Consider the following 12,506-nt stretch of genomic DNA (forward strand, 5'->3'; position numbering starts at 1 on the left):
ACACACACACACACACACACACACACACACACACACACACACACACACACACACACACACACACACACACACACACACACACACACACACACACACACACACACACACACACACACACACACACACACACACACACACACACACACACACACACACACACACACACACACACACACACACACACACACAGAGTCCATCCTTAAAACAAGATTGCAATTCAGTTTGTTGTTAAAATGCTCTCATCAGGGGTGAATTATTTTGCCCATGTAATCATCACTAGTAACTCCTAACCATCAGATAAGCTGCAGTACATTTTACGATTCCCATTAATGTAATTCTAGTGTAAATGGACATTTTTTGAAACTTTCAAGGTGGTCACCATTGTTAAGCAACATCCATGGTCACAAATAATGGGACTTGGTGATGTATTGAAGTTCAAAATAAACAACACATGTATATTTTTCAAGAAAACACATTTGCAATATAAGCAGACTCGACATTAGGGACAAAAGTGAGGCAAAAGGAGCCATGTAAGAAGCTGATTAATTTCTTAATCACATGCAAACTAAATTAAGAAAGGGGGAGAAGGCCATCTTGCTAATTTTGGTAAGTTCCATTTAACTTTAGTGTTGCATGATCATTAAATAATAGTGATGCCTCTATCTTTTCTCTCTCTTTCCTTTCCTTTTGTCTTGATTAGTTCCATTCCCATAAAGCTTAATTGAGACCTACAAAGGTACCTAGCCAAATCTTAGGTATGTTTAGGATATTTGGGATTAGGATGTATATTCACATGTAGTTGTTTATTTGAGGCCTTGCATATCTTGTGGCATGTTAGCATACAAACCCAATGCATGCTATGGTGAGGGGCCTTCCAAATGGAATGAAACTACCTTTAGGATCCTATTGAGTTTAGATGCCTCAAGCATGCCTATTTTGGTGGGCTTAAGGATTGATATTTTCTTGGCATAAATATCAAGCCTTAAGCCCACGATTAGTAATATTGATGCCTTTCAACACAAATTCGACACTATATGATTTCTATATGAGTTGCATTCCCATTTACTACTCTAAAATCCCATATCCTTGGAAGAACATACTTATAGGTTGGTGCATAAAATGAAAAACATTCAATTGATTGGTGCATGAAATTTACAGCAAAGGGACATAAAATGAAGATATTGGATGCATCTACTCTTGATGTAATGATGAGAAAGGGAATTTTAAAAAGAAGTTTTATTACATAACCAAATGAATTCCTAAAAAGCTAATAGAATGAAAAGTGCATCCTCTTAGACAAAGAGAATAGATTGTCTATTTCCATGCTTGAGAATCTCACTTACTAGTATGCTCCACATGTTTTGGAGACTCATAGCCGTGCTCCCTCTAGTTGTCCCAAAGTGTCCTCTTTTACGCGTGCGCGCGCGCGCGCACACACACATCGACACAGACACACACACACACACACACACACACACACACACTCTCTCTCTCTCTCTCTCTCTCTCTCTCTCTCTCTCTGTCACACACACACACACACACACACTCTCTCTCTCTCTCTCTCTGTGCTTGCATGTAAAAGGGTTTTTTAAAAATAAAAGAGAGAAAATGGAAAGGGGGGTTTGTAGACCTAACTACCATGAGAAATAACCATGGCATGTGGCACGATGGACATCTTGAGATATGGTGCAATTGATGATTGCTATACCATGTTAGAAGGATGTTGTGGTCTTCAATGTGGAGAATTTAAATTGTAAGGTGAAAGCCCAATTCTAAGGAAAGCCACATGGTATGGTTGATATTGACCATGCCTTGTGGAGCTTGTTAAAAAAAATACACTTGAAAAATGGCTTAAAGCTAGAAGGAGGCACAATCAATAATCGGTCACACTACATGTCATTGCTTTATTTTCTAAATCAAAATTGCAAAAAAAAGGAGATAACTTTACATTGCGAGCTACTTTGTCGGGGGACCTAAGCTGCATTGTACACATGCAAAACTATGTACATGCAAGAAATATGGGCACTTATAGAGAAAGGGTAAAAAATAATGAGGTGTAGGATGCCCCCCATGTCGACAAATCAGGTCGTGCCAATATATATTCCAACAAATCTGATCTAACAGGTGATTAAATATATGTTTGATATGATACACTAATTATTTAGAAAAGCAAAAGGTTATGTTATAAAATGTCCCTTATGAAATACATGATACTTCAACTCTACAATTCACATGAGAGTGCTACACAGATGTGTACATTTGGCTTGCAAGAGCTAGAACCTCTATCCTCATCAAAAGCATATTACCAATCATACCAATTCACCATCTATCCTTTGTATAAAATCTGCAAGAAATGCAAGCATACACAAGAAGACATTGTCTCTTGCTATGTAGCTACTTCAGATGGTGAAGCTAATATCTACAAGGTTGCGTTTTGCAACCAACAACTTGTAGATGCTTTGTCTATGTGAATAGAGTCAATGTTTGCACATGAAAAGATATGTTTGGGTAGTAGTGTTGAGTATGTCTTGGGTTTCCACCAAGTAGTTTTCTCTCTTTTTCTTGACCATGGTTCCCTTAGAGAGATTCTAAGGAAAAGCCATGGCAAGATTAGGGGTTTTGCTAGAATGAATCTAGAGAAAGGCTAGTACAAGCCTAGAATATACCTATTTGTAGAAGTGAGCACTAAGTGTAAGAGTGATTGGGACTAAGAGAGAGAGAGAGGTGGGGGAGGCCATAGTCCAAGTAATGTATAGAGTTAAGAGTGAGTGTGCAAGGTGCATAAAGGGAGTGGGCTAAAGCCATGGTAACTACTTTTATAAAACCTACAAAAGTGGTCATCTCCAAAAAGATATTCCTTGAATGAATTTGGATCCTTCAACATATAGATAAGGTACTCATGGTAAAGAGCTTGTTTTCGTAGTGTTGCCATAGCTAACCTGTGGCATCACTAGCTATACTCTGGCTATCACTAGAGCTGCACCACAACTTAGTGTAACCAACTTTTTGTAGATAAACTATTATCAAGATGTATTGGCTCAATGATTCAAATTAGTTCAATGTTCATATACCTTGAAAGGCAGTTTGTATTATTTGAATGTTTAGTGGCCAATGGCCAAAATGACTTGTAATTCTACTTGGGTTGTCATTGACAAGATATCCATGACTAATTTAAACTTTAGTCATAGTTTGATTAACCAAAAAGTTCAGATGACTAAGAATTTTTTTAAGTCGGGTAGTCACATTGACTAAAAAGTGAAACCAAATGCTCATGATTAAAGAAACAAACCATGAACTAGTGAATCTATACAATCAAGATCTATAAAATCTATATTTGGTGACTCCTAAAATTTAGGAGGTTAAATTTTTTAGAATTTACTCAAATGAAAATTATGTTCACATCAAAGGCTCATTAATTTTATAAGTAACAATTTTGTCTTCAACAACAATCTAAAATTCTTAACTATTTGAGAGATTTTTAGAGAAAAGACTTAGAAGCTTCTTTCTCTAGAAGATTGACACGTGGAATCTAGAAAAGGACATGCGTCACTTTGAAAGAGACGGTTGTCTCTACACTTGTCATTTTAGAAAATACTTGTCATTGTAGCCTCTACTTTGTTAGATATGCTAAATGCCCCACCCTCATAAGGTGCCACAAATGATCCATGGTGCTCAAAGTTGTAAGGCTCCGATTATGAGGAGAAGCCAAATGTGAGCCCGGACATTGGTTGAGTCCTAACTTGTATATCAGATGAGGTCTATGTGACAGGATGGTAAAAATGTGACCATTGTGGGTCTAATCTTTGGGTTGGACTGAGTAGTTAAGTTGGTAGCCACTTGAGGCACATTGCATCGAGTTGCGGGGTAAGGGAGTTAAAAGGGAACATTCCCTGGAATATTCCTTGGCTGACTAGTGGAGGCTCATATGGTAGGTCGGTCATGCCAACCTAACCGCCTTCACGGGCTATAAAAGCTAAACCCCTTCACAGCCATCGATCATCCATCTTTCACCCAGTCTGAGTTGTTCCAGCTAGCCTTAAGCTCTTCACCTATCTTCTATCTAGATTGCCATCTAAGCTTCACTATGGAAGTGCACGGGTGGATAGAACCATCTTTGTATCAGTTGTTTGGAGCTAAAGAAATTTTCTAATTCTCCTCTTATCTGTTGTGTACTCTCTATCTCTATCTCTTTCTCAGATTCTGCTCACTGTGCCGTGTAATTTTTACATACCTTCCATGTTAGCCAAGCCCCATACCTATATATTGGATGCCTCTCTCTTTATTTCCAAAAGCTCTAGTGTGCTGAAATTTTAGCCACATGCTTTGTATTTGGCTCTAGCACTCATTCAAGAAGCTTCTTTGTACTCATCTTGAACGCATCAAAGCACAAGAAAAGGAAATCAACTTGCTACCAACTTTATGCAAATTGGGGAGGGGAAGGAAAAGGGGAGGGGAGAGAGGGGTTGCTTTTAGCATTTGCAGCTTATTCATCAATGATCAAATCTTAAAAGCTACCCAATTTGAGTGTTTCTCAAGAGATTTTACTTAATTTGAGAGTATCCACATTTTTAAAAATTTAGGAGTCCAATTTAAAAAAAAGCAGATTTTTCGCACTTGTACACAACTCACACGTAACAATTCTTGCACACTAGACAGAACTTGAAACAGCCATAAGTTTTGATCCGTAACTTGAAATTAAGATCTATTTGAACTATTGTGATTGTGTTGGCAAGCTCTACAATTCTCCCACTTCATTTCACATTTTTGAGAAACTTAAAGATGTCAAATTTCAATCTTCATGATTTTCCATCAGAAATCCCTATTACTATCTCAAAAGAATCAATAAAGGTAAGGACTTTGACACTCCCAAACATTATTACTCTTAAAGTTATCAATGTGAAACAAAGTATGCAACATCTTTGATTTTTTAAATCACTAATATTATATAATATCTAAGGTACTAAGGTCTGTACATCACAATATCCTCATTGTGGAAGAGTTGGGCTTCTTATAAATTATACATGTGGTGGAAGATTTGGGCCATTGCATGCAACTTTCCTCCACAATGGCACTTAACTAGAGACCATGTTGACTAAGATCAGGATTTTTCATCATTGTGAGACTATATGTGTTTGTATGGGTCCTTTATGCTTCCCTTCTTTTTGTTGTATCCCAGGGCAAGATCTTTGAGCTATGGTGTCACTTTGTCAAACTTTTGCTCCCCCTTACCCAATAGCATGATACAATTGTTTTCAATTTGGATTCATAGTCTCAAATGAAGTTTAGGCATGTGGTCAAGTAAGTTAGTCTACTTCACACTTGCATACCACATTGTTTGACAAGTTTCTTGGCCATGTTATTTCCATTGACTGGTTCCTCCCAAATTTTCATTAGCTTGAATTTAAGATCCCCTAAGTCCCAAGTGCTAGGACACAAATCATACTTGTTGCATTGTTCTATGGTAAATATAATTTTATCTTTATCCCAAGGGTCATTAATTAGTGTAGGGAACTTTGTGTTAGTCATTTTTATGGGTGGAGCTAGGATCCAAGTTGCCATTTATGCATTTTTCACAATAAATTACTACGAGAATTATAGAAAAATATGAACAAAAAACAATGCATTCAGAATGACATCAATATGATATTACATTAAATTAAAACATTTCCATATTTTGTGTCATTTGATTTGTTTACTTTGGTCCCCCTAGTGGTAGCAGATAGCTTCCTAGCTATAATGTGTCAATGGGTTCCAAGTGTGTGTCAATGAAGCCGCAATAAAAAAATATTGGGTTATACTGGGAGCTTGACAAGCATGTCCAAGTCCAAGGGCTGATAAGGGAGCTTGCAAATATAAGTCACCATGTCCATTAATAAGGATGGACCGTCAAGTCAACTTGCTACATGAAGTTTCTAGAAGAACTTTATCCAGTAAAGTATGTTGCTCCAATTTTGAGAGATATGGTAAGTCACAAGGGATGAGAATTACACAAATCAAAATTCTACCAACTGAGTTGGATTCATGTTGTAGGTTTTGATAGCACAGCATTATTCTGCATTGTTCATTAATTAACAATTGTTGTTACAAGCAATATCGAGATGATGATTGCACTAGATCTTGAGGAATGGATACTTGGAATCACACATTTACTAGATCTTAGCCACTTCAGTAGGGTTATTTGATTTTGTGGATTGGAACTCAATGGTGTTACCAAGGTTCATCCCACCCGGTGGTTGTGGTCATGTCACATTGATTAGGGCATTGTAGTAGTGATTGCTAGTATGCTCTTGGGTATTGTCTCTTTGTAGTTGTCACACGGTGACTTACTATCTATGGTTGTGTGTTTTGTTTTCTTACATATAGGCTTTGAGATTTGTGTTTCTTTGGAGGTTGGTGCTACGTGAGGCCCAACTTTCTCAAGCTTATGAGAGATTGGATTGTTTATAGTCATATACCAACTAATTTTGGTGCTATATACACAAATGGCTTGATGAGGCACAATTTTATTAATAAGGATTAAATTGTTGCATCTAAGTTGCAATTTACAGGGCTTTAATTGGTGATTACAAAGAGTAAAAAATACTCTTTTTGGGATCCATATACAATGAATACCCTGATAGTAGCCTTGAGTGATCAATAGAGACTTGGGTGATTGATGATTACAAGGAGCGAAAAATACTCTTTTTGGGATCCATATACAATGATTACCCTAATAATAGCCTTGAGTGATCAATAGAGCCTTGGGCACCCATGTCGGAGTAATGCGAGTTTGAGGGTTAGTGTATTGATGATATTTTCATGGTTTAGGGGGAGTTCTTGTAGTTTTTTTGTAGGTTGGCATGCCACTATATGGTTTTTGAATTGTTGATTGGAAAGACCTTTCTATCTAGGGCCAATGAAAGTTGTGTTTTGTAGAGATGGGTTGGCCAGGTGGGTTTAGCTAGTGACAGTTGTTTCTTAGCCAAATCTACTTTATTAAAAGTGGAGATTACTCTAGCCCCCCTGAGAAGATTACATTGAATGCCTTAATTTACATCGTCAACTTGACACTGCCTTTTGAATTCAAAAGGGCATCCTAGTAGGATTTCTCATCCCACATTGTCTCAATTTGGGGGAGAATATTAAAGAGCATTAGGATGCTTTCAATTTTCATGATCACCATCAATTTACACTTGCCAAGTACTATATAAGGTAAGCTTTGTTATGGATTCAAATTTTGTTAAGAGGGTCTTACTGAGTTGATAGTGCAAACATGCTAGGGTCCTAATCCTCTGAGCATTAGTTTTTCCTTGTGTTCCTTGAGGGGGTAGGGAAGAACCAAGTCCCTCTGATCAAATATTCTCTATTGCACATGCTTGTTGAACTAAGCCTTCCTATGAGATTTCTATATAATGAGTGCATGGGTGGCTAAAAGCTAAGTTTTAATCAACGATTCTAATTCAATGAGGTGTTTGGTCCCAGGTCCCATTTCCTTTCAACATTCATATGCTGCAATGGGAAAATTGAGGATTAAAAGTTCCACTAGCATGATAAGCAATTAACCTGAAAGGGTTTGTCCAATGGCCATTTCATATGTCATTCGCTATGTCCATAAAGCTATCATAAGCTTGTTATCCTAGTTGAATTGTGATCCTAGTATCATCTTGAATGGTTATTTTTTTAATTAATATTTTTTAAATAACTCAACCTAACCATTCACTTGTGGATAATAGGGTGCTGACTTTTGTGAATGCTTAGGAATGAAGAGAGCAAGTGCTTTGCATTCCTCGATCACTCACAATCTCTATCAGATATCCAAACCTAGACAACACCTATTCCCATAGGTATTTGGCTATCCTCCTTTCATGATTCATCTTTGTAGCTCATGCCTCAGACCAGCTGGTCATGTGGTTGGGTAGCAATAATGATGTATCTCTCCTAGGAATATTATGTTGCAAGGCTAATGGGTTCCATAAAGTTGACCCCCATTTCTCAAAGGGTTGATGGTCCAAGACTAGCACAAGTTCCATTTTATCCTTCTTGGTGGGTACTTTCATGCTCTACCATTCATCACAATGTTTCATGAATCATGTTGTATCCTTAGTAGATTTGGCCACCAAAGTTGGGATTGTACAACCTTCATGCCATGGTGGTGGTATCGAAATAGACTCCAGCTATTCTTACTTGTGATTCTTGCAGCATGTCTTCAATCTCATACTTGCATATGCACCTTTTTCGGCAATCAGTATTGTCCTAGCCTGCACATTGTCCTCCACTTACTTGATTGGACCTCATTTTAATGAGCAAGCATGCAAGTTAAGCTTTTTCTATGAGGGCGCTTAGGTAGTTTGTTCCCTAATATATCTCTAATGTCATCAACCTAATAGGGTATTAAATCAACTTTGAATAGTTGAGCTACTTGCTATATAATGAATAACTAAGAAGTTGAAAGATTATTATCAATCCATGTTTCTCTTTTCCCACTTGGCCATGTGGTCAGCAATGTAATGTTGTTTGCCCTTTCTCACAACAACATTAAAATCAAATTCTAATAGTAATAGTAGTCATCTTGTGATGCATCCTATAACACGTGATTTATTCACTAAATGAAACAAAACTCAATGGTTTGTGAAGAAAGTGAAGGGAGTGGCAAGGAAATACTATTAAATTTCATTAACTGCGTACACCATGCCAAGTCCCTTGCGTTTAGTGGTGGAGTAGTTTATCTCACTTTTTGTGGTGGATTAGTCTATCTCACTTTTTGTGAGTTGCTGAATGGTGAAGCTCAACAAAAAATCCATATTGTGCTCTCTTGGTTAGAAAAGCACTACTCTAATAGTGATTTTGGATGTGTCAATATACACATGGAATGTTGTTTTACTGTCGAAGGCTCATAAAATAGTAGGAGGACTAAGTAAGGCCTTTTCCAATGTTTCCTAAGCTTGTTGACACTCAATCAATCCACTCTCGATTTACTAAGGGCTTGTACAATGATCTTGTAATGGTAATTAAGCACGAAGTGCCTATAGTAATTGGTGTGTCTGAGAAAACATTATACCCTATTGGTGCTTTTTAGTGATAGTAACTCCAAGATAACTTGAATCTTCAATATTTTAACTAAAATCCCATTGTTGGATACAACATGACCTAGAATCATGCCATGTTTTCCCCATAATTGACATTTCAATTGATCCAATGAGAGTTGATATTGCTTGCACCACTGAAAGATTGCTTGAAGTTTCTCTAAGTGCTTGTCCCATGAGGCATTGACACAAAGGTCATTGATGAATACTTGAGGCACTTGCAAAGCATATCCTTGAATATAGTACACATTAGGCATTGGAAAGTTACATACACATTTTTCAATCCAAAGGGCATGATAATCATTACATAAATGCTCCCCATTCAATGGTAAAGACAAACTTGTGGCAATCATCAAGCTTAAGCTGCAATTGATTATATCTTGAAAAGCTCTTGAGGAAGCTAATTATATCCCAGAAAATCCATCAAGGAAGCTATAAGCCCCCTTGTGTGTCACATGCTTAATCATATGTGCAATGTAAGGCGAGACATAGTAGTCTCTCTTAGTAGTTGCATTCATTGTTTTGTAATTTATGCATACTTGGATCTTTTCATTTTTCTTGAGGACAACCACTATATACTCTATCTCATAAATGAGCCTTTCCTTGAGAAGTTTTTCTAGTTCTTCTCATAAATGAAGCTTGTCTTTGAATACTTTAAGGTGTGATGAATTTCATCTCATCCCCCTTTGAAAGGTCATTAGAAATGTACAACCTAGCCAATATAGACTTATAAGATTTCTTTCAGTCCATTCTTGTAAAACGTCTTTCCATTTTTTTGAGGCCAAGATGAGGGTAATTAGTGCCCCATATATGTTCTTGCATGAAAGGGATATAAAGGTATACTAGCATCTGCATGCAACAATTCCATTATCTTTTTTTTTTTTTGGAAGAGCAATTAGAACAATAGTATTAAATTTTAACTAAATGTTTATACGTATGATACCCACATAAAGATGATGCTTGATTAATATTGGGGTACCTTCTATGCACATTGGTTAGGAGTAGTCCACATATGTGTGGATAGATCCATGATGGGTGCAAATTTCAATCAAGCAAAGTGGGCTGGCTCTAAGAATGCCTCATTCATGAAGAAGCAAATCTTCACGGTGGTTACAAGCAAGCATGATGTTCAATATAGTGTGAGATCAAAAGAGGAGAGTTATGCAAGATTGAACAAGTCTTATTGAATGAGTTGTGTGGAATCATGCCCAATTGTCCATGGAACCATCATCATGCCTTGTGGTCAATCTGTTGGTAGGGCTCTCTGTGAGTGTGAGTCATTTCTAGAGCTAATTAGGGAAAAGGGAAACAAGGAAGAGAAAATAAAGTGTAAGTAATGCTTTTCAGGTTTAGGGATTTGGGGACTATTCTTTGAAGGTGGATTTAAACCTATTGACAAAACGAGTTTAGAATCATCTATTTTTCAAACTACACAATGTTATATTTTGTGTGTAGATTTATTTGCAAACATAGATCAACTAAGTTTGTGGATTACTGCAAGTGTAATGAGGCATGTAGAATGTCTAGTGCGATAAAGTCTATGTGGTTAACTTGTGCATGCGTGGGGCATGCACCTAGTGCTTTGTGCCTAAGTGCATGTGTTAACAGAGTGACTATTTGACACAAGCCATGTGTTGGTTAGAGGTTCCTATGTGTTGGCTTAGTTTGTGTTGATCACTATAAGGTGGAGGTTCATATAATGAATGAAATTCATGAGGGATGCTATGTGATGGGCTATGTCTAATGATCAACTCAAGTCATGCACCAAAGAACCATGCATGCCCGAGCAATTTTCTATGACAAACAATTCATGTAACAAATAGTTCGTATGTATCATGACAAAGAGATCAATGCGTGTGATGACCCAATGACTAAGGATTGAGACTCAATACATTTGATGATGAGTTGAGCCATGTGAAAACTAGTTCAAGTCATATAACAAGAGCTAAGGGTTTGATTTTGTGATGTGAGAAGTGTGAGGGCATGTGACAAGCTGCTCATGTGATGGATAGTTCCTACGTGACAACGAACCTATGAAGAGGTTAACATAAATAATGTTGATGCTTCCCATAGTTCTCATGCTTTGACAGCTAGAGGCGAGAATGGTAAGAGCGGTAATGACTGTCATGGAAGAGATACTTAGTAGTCTTGTCCTTAGTCACATGGATAGTCTTGCAATAAGTCCCATGGTTGTAAGTCCACATTGACTTATCATGATTGTGGGAAACGTCATATTTGGCCATAGTACCATAATATGCATGATGAAAAGCATAAGGAAAAATAAAAGAGAAAAGAGAAAGAAAAGAATGATGAGCACAACACAACACTTAGTCCACCATAGTGCACTGCACCTAGAACTACATGTCACATTACACACAAATCCTTTTGCACTTGTACATAATCACACTCATGCACAGTGCATTAACTTGGAATATTAAGCTTAGTCCCTAGGTGTGCATTCATGCACTCTTCTTATTTATCTACATCCTCTTACATTAAGGCACGATAGGGAAACAAAAATTGTAGTGTACTACAATAGTGTGCCATTCTTGCACACGTGCATAAGTGCACATGCATTAGTGTACCATTGTACCACCCTTGCAAGCATGACCTCTTGCACACACTACAACTAGGTTAGTGCATAGATCTTAGGACACTTCACTACCTTGCATAACCCTACATTCAAGTTGCTATTGCATTTTAATGCCCACTGTATATTTACCCCTCATATATCCATTATTGCACATATGTACGAAACAACAACTGTCTCCTTTTTTGAAGGCCTTGAATCTCATTCTATTCGAAAGGTGGGAGATCATAGAGTATCGAGGATAGAGGAGCTATCTTCCCAACACACTTGGCCGCCATACTAGCACACATAGTTACACTATCCTTGTACGACATCTTAAGAGCATTACAAACACTTTCTTTAATGTATTGTGCATACCTTGCATCTGCCCAAGCTAGACTAGAGTATAATATACCTCACACTCACGCACTAGTTCACATCTAGTACACATTTAATTGACACGTATCAACATGCTAAACCTTGTGTCACTCCCATCTATTCATCTAGCAAAGCATGCATGTTGAGCACCACACTTAGACACTCTAACCACTACTAAACACACATATTAGTACACCTCCCATGCACATAACCTAGGACACATTTGCAATAACATGCCCCTAGTTTGTCATACTACATTCCACATTAGGGGAGATTTGAGGTCTCAAAAATGCCATGTAAGAGATCCTAGAGAGGCGAAATATTTTACGGAAAAAATTATTTTGTGATTTTAAAAACATTTTATGTTTTGATAAGTAAATGTATTTGAAATTTGTATAAAAATTCATTATCATAATATTCATGTCTCTTACATCAAACCTAGAAATCTAGACCGCTATAAAAGTAACAATGATTGACTTAATGAAGATTTTACCTTC

This window comes from Lygodium microphyllum, chromosome 23, assembly GCF_053477565.2.
Source record: "Lygodium microphyllum isolate KBCC chromosome 23, Lygodium_microphyllum_v1.1.10, whole genome shotgun sequence".
NCBI classification, from domain to species: Eukaryota; Viridiplantae; Streptophyta; class Polypodiopsida; order Schizaeales; family Lygodiaceae; genus Lygodium; species Lygodium microphyllum.